Source organism: Octopus bimaculoides, chromosome 18 (genome assembly GCF_046866305.1).
Source record: "Octopus bimaculoides isolate indiv1 chromosome 18, ASM4686630v1, whole genome shotgun sequence".
Lineage (NCBI taxonomy): Eukaryota > Metazoa > Mollusca > Cephalopoda > Octopoda > Octopodidae > Octopus > Octopus bimaculoides.
The window spans coordinates 46,027,800-46,033,451 of NC_142945.1; the positions used below are offsets into that span (position 1 = coordinate 46,027,800).

The window sequence follows — 5,652 nt, forward strand, 5'->3', positions numbered from 1 at the left end:
GATAGTGTATTCAATTACAAAACTAAATTCTGAGTTCAAATTTCACCATGGTCAACATTGCTGATCATATTTCTGGGGACAATAAAAGAAACCATCTATCAACTGTTGGGTCACTGTGTGTATGCATACATACATACATATATATTACATATAAGAGGGATGACCACTAAGTGGACATCCCTTATGCTACATCTAGCGTAAGGGATGTCCACTTAGTGGTCATCCCTCTTATATGTAATATATATAAATATATATATATATATATATATATATATATACACACACATATACCAGGAGGTGCTGCAAAAGTTCTTGGCTTTGGGCAAAAGAAAAATACAGGTGTTTCAGTTAATTATGATTTTATCCAACATATTCCCCTCCCAGATTCCTACACTCATCACTGCGGTCCTTCAGTTTTTCTAAGCCCTGTAAAAGAACTCAGAAGGTTGGGCCTCAAACCAAGCCTTTTGCGATTTCGTTAAAGCCAAAAACTTTTCAGCACCCCCTCATGTATGTGTGTATAAATACATATATATATATATATATATATATATATATATATATATTTTTTCATTTCAAAGTTTCAGCTCAGAGCTGCGGCCATGCTGATGCACCACCGTAGCTGTGTGGTAAGAAGCTTGCTTCCCAACTACATGATTCTGAGTCCAGTCCTACCGTGTGGCACCTTGGGCAAGTGTCTTCTGCTATAGTCTCATATATATATGTGTGTGTGTGTGTGTGTGTGCATGTATATGTCTCTGTGTTTGTCCCCCCATATGACAACCAATGGTGTGTTTATGTCCCCATACATTAGCAGCTTGGCAAAAGAGACGATAAGTTCTGGGGTAAATTCGTCCAACTAAAAGCAGTGCTCCAGCATGGCTGCACTCAAATGACTGAAACAAGGGGGAAAAAGGAAAAAGACAAAAAACAACGTGAGGACGTGATACAGATTGTGTTACTAGACGCTCGGGAAAGGAAAGAGAGAGAGTATGACGTTTCGAGTGGAGCTCTTCGTCGGAAACAAGGAAAGTCCAAGCAAGGGGAAAACGGAGGAAGAAAAAATCGCCACCGATGTCCACGAGGTTACATTGTGGAAGGACCGGAAGAGGAAGTGGTGGAGGAAAAGTTCTTTCTAAGACAGGAGAGTAAAAGAGGGAGGTAAATATGTGTGCGTGCGCGTGGGTCTGTGTGTGTGTGTGTGTGTGCGTATGTATGTGTGTGTGTGTGTATGTGTGCGTGGTTTGGCTGTTTATCTGTTAGTGTGTGTGTGTGTGTGTGACGTAGTGGAAGGAATTAGTAGCAGGAATAGTTTGGGAGTGGTTGTGGACAATGGTCAGTAGAAAGAGGGCAGGCAGATTTTGAGTATGTGTGTGTGTGTCTGTGTTGTGTGGGTGTGATTTCCTAGCATTGTGTGCCTGTATTTTTTTGTGTGCGTGTGTATATGTGTGTATACGTGTGTGTGTATATATGCGTGCAGTTTGCTCTGTGGATTGCACGTGGGTTATTTCGTGTGTGTGTGCGTGTATGTGTTACTGCTTGTTGTGTGTGTATGTGAGTTATGTGTGGGTTCATTTGCGTGTGTGTCCATGTACGTCCGCCTGGGTGTGTATGTGTGTGAGTACTCACACAAACACACATCTACTGTAATCATGTGGCATGTGGTCAACCAGCACAAGCCATCGACCCAGCCAGACTTTCAGTGAAGAGAACATAGTAAGCAGGGTCCAACTCAGAAAATCAAGTAACATGGCCAAACAGTCTGAACTGTCACATTATGTATGATTTTTTTTTAGCTGTGGTATCGAGAGAAAGTATCTTTAAAAGCTGAAGTCTAACTCAAAATTTGAATTTTGCTCTACTTGTGCAAAGCTGTTGCACATCGGCAGATACATCTTATGCTATCTGTTCACACTTCAAGCCAGGGATGAATCAAGTACACGACACTGACGAACTGAAAAACAGTGAAATATCGATACCCGTCATTCTTATTCAACTCCCCCAGCCCTGAGGCAATTCATTTCGTTTGGCTTTGAAGTAAACTGCGCCAGAATTGCATTTAAGAACACATATATTCATTTGTTAAGGATACCTCTACAGATTTTCAATAGAAATTATAACACACACCGATATTGTTACGACGTTTCATATCCAAAACGCCTAAAATAAACTGAATCAATAACATCCTATATAAATTGTAAGCATTCTAAAATAAGCCATAGTTTTCTTAATAGCACACACTAAAAATAAGAAACCACATAATTTTACTTACTTAAATTATTTACATGTAAGTTCTATTCTTTGAGAGAAAACGTTCGATGACCTCATCGTACAATGAACTACTGTATTATTAGTTTTGAAATAAATTATGATTAAAGTTTATACGATGATATTGTAAGGAAAAAATTGTAAAAAAATATTAGTTTTAGTTAAGGAATTTTAAATTAATTTAAACGTACAACTTCTCGTCACGTAAATGGACATGCGACCGGACTGTCAAATATGTTGCACACACTTCGCCATTAATTTTTACCAATATTCTACGATATGGCCGGTACCGTATTATGATATAATGCGCTGTGAGGTGTGTAGTGTTATTTCAGGGGTATAACAAAAGTTTTCCATTATGATTTGTGATTAAATTGAGTAAGGTTAATATTTATAATGAGTTTACCATTTTCGATGGATGTGCAATGCACACCTGCTCGGACAATTCTTTGAAGCTAGCTGTTACATAAATATTAATAACTTGTAGAGACGTCGTATTTCGTATTTTGTTTGGTAACCATAATATACTACCAAGTATATTAAACGTTTTTATAAGTCAATATCATATTCCACTATGTTAGCAGTGCCCTCTACAGATTTTCTATAGAGACTATTGCAAGCACTGATTTTGTTACGATGTTTCGTATCCGAGATGTTAGACGCAAACAACGAGATCAAAGGTTAAAATGGGCAATGGGCGTATATAACATATCTCAAGAGTTTTTGCTTCTTCATCAGCACCCATTCAACCCATTAATGATACACGAATTTATTGCAAAAGTAGTCACTAAGTATAGCAGTGCAACGTTATTGGAGATACCAAGTTTACATATTAAACACATTCCTGGAAGTTGGTACGAAAGCATTAACGACCTGTAGGGAGACATCGTATTTCGCTTAATATATTTTGTAGTATGTGCATACATTTATGTGATATCGATAGTGTTTAGTATGACCAATGAAGGTCAGATTTACTTTATAGATACAAATTTATATCTGTAGCTAATTGGTCGTGCAAGACCCTTCGAATTGCATTAATCAAGAGGTTTTACGACAATGTTTGTCATATCACCTGGTTGGATTAATTATTTCCAGGTGATCGTTCTTATATTACTTTTACTTTGCCATGTATTTTAATTCTAAACATACGTATACGTGAGTGTGAATCGTTTTTTCGCTTGATCTTTGTGCTTTCTATATCCATTAAATCAATTTAGTTTTATCTGTCATATCAGATTATTTTAACAGTGTTACATCTGAGAATTAATAGTAACAGTCAACAGTAACAGTCATGAAATATTCAACCAATTCTATTTGATTAAAAACACACTTTGGCTACAATGTCCAGCACCCATATCACTCCTGAAGCAGTAGACCAGGGGTTGGGGAACCTACGGCCTGTGGGCCAGATCTGGCCATGAAGGGATTTTGACTGCCCCCCCCCCAGAACTGATGCCCAATGAGTTTTTATTTAAAATTTAAATTTATTATAATATGATGACACTTTCAAATACGATAAAAGGCCTGCTGTTACATTCTTCCACAAATCTTCTGATTTACTCTACCTAATGTTCACCACCAACTGGAATACTTAGACAGCAAAAACACAATCAAAAATTCATCGCATACGCAGGGCTCCACACATCATTTACGCTCACACAACACAACAATAATAATGATAATACAATTCTGAAACATTTCTACCTTATCACCACCACTCCTGCTGGAATCGAAGCTAGCACAACACTGTTGGAGGCAGGTTTAGAGAGGCGCATGCTTAAACTACGTGCCCTTTCCTTCCATTGGTCAATTGAAGCTTAGACAGTGTCACGTGACAGTTAGCTAGTGCTGGCTGCTGGAGCCTACTGGCAAGTAAAGGGAAATTTGGCAGGACGGTCAGTTGCCTGCTGACATTCGTTGACACTTCACTGAAGAAAACCAAAGAACAAAAGAAAGAAGGAGAAAGAAGAAACGCACTTAACACCAGAGCTGAAGACACCTCCGAAGGGGAAGACCCCACCATGTCGAAAACGGTAGAAGAGTAGGGGCAGAAACCGGACGTAGTTCCTCCTGATGATGTCTTTAGCCACTGGATACTCAAATTAGACATACAAACTGAGTACTTTTATTCAAAATGAAGGATCCAAAATGTGAATAATGTAAACTTAATTCAATCGGGATACAGAAATATGGTACAGAAGTAAACTGAATAAATAATATCCTATATAAATTGGAGGTGTACTGCTTTCACTCCATCAACGGCAAATCCCCTCCCCATCTCTAATTCATGAAACCAACAACAGCTTACCTCCGCCACGCATGGTTGGTATGTTACAAACACTCATTTTCTCGTGCTTGAATCCTTCATTGGGTTCTGTTATATTATTACACATCTCCTCTTCTCCAACAAGAAACTTTTACTGATTTATTTCATTATTGTATTTTTTTAGATTATACATTTATTGTCATCATTTAATATCTCATTTTTTCTTCTTGATGTCCTTGCCACCATACGTTTACCTATTTCCACCGTTGTCGTTATCGTCATCATCATCATTATCACCCACATTATACAAGTTATAAGCCGTAACCAACTGGTATTATTATAATTGTAATATGAAAGACGAGGCTTTTGAAGTAAAAAAAAATTAGAATTATTCAGATGTAAAATATTTAATTTAAATTAAAATTTTATTCATAGGAAAAAAATTCAGTGACCATGAATACAAAACGAAGAAAGATAGATGCTGAATGCTGAATTTTCCAAGAAACCTGGACGTTATATTACTTCTTCACTGAGCACAGTGGGAACCTGATTTGTCTCATATAGAAAGCATTGCTGTGAATAAGGTAGCAAATATTAGGCAACATTACAAGACACACCATTGTGAAAATTTTAGGACATTTACTGGACAAGCAAGGAAAGATGGAAGTTGAGCATACAGAATATGAATCCAATTTTGTAAATCATATGTTCCAGAAAAATTTTTTAGAAAAATGTTACAGAGGTTTAAAGTTTCATAATTTCTCCATTTGATAGCTGTCAAAATGAAAGCAAAGATATTATCATAACGAATTATTATGAAACAAAATGAAAGCAAAACATTGAGGACAACAGAGTCATCAGGCACAAACCACATAATATAGCAAACTAAAAATTGATCTTACCATCACAGAACAGTACATTATATGTGTGTGACATATATATATATATATATATATATATATATATATATGTGTGTGTGTGTGTGTCTGTATGTATGTATGTAGATTTATTTTGGTATGTATGTTGGATGTTGTAGTGTTGATTATGTAATTAATATGGATTATGAAACAGCTGGTAAGATCACATTGAGGACGATAAGTTTTAATGAATAAAGTCAG

At 36.7% G+C, this 5,652-nt stretch overlaps 1 long non-coding RNA gene across 1 annotated transcript; it reads left to right on the top strand.

Moving 5' to 3' along the window:
* The first annotated feature begins 3,956 nt into the window (after window positions 1-3,956).
* On the top strand, window positions 3,957-5,412 carry LOC149132058 (uncharacterized). The gene is made up of 2 exons (XR_016244873.1): window positions 3,957-4,594; window positions 4,970-5,412. It is a non-coding gene; the product is annotated as an uncharacterized LOC149132058 (long non-coding RNA).
* Window positions 5,413-5,652: the final 240 nt, after the last annotated feature.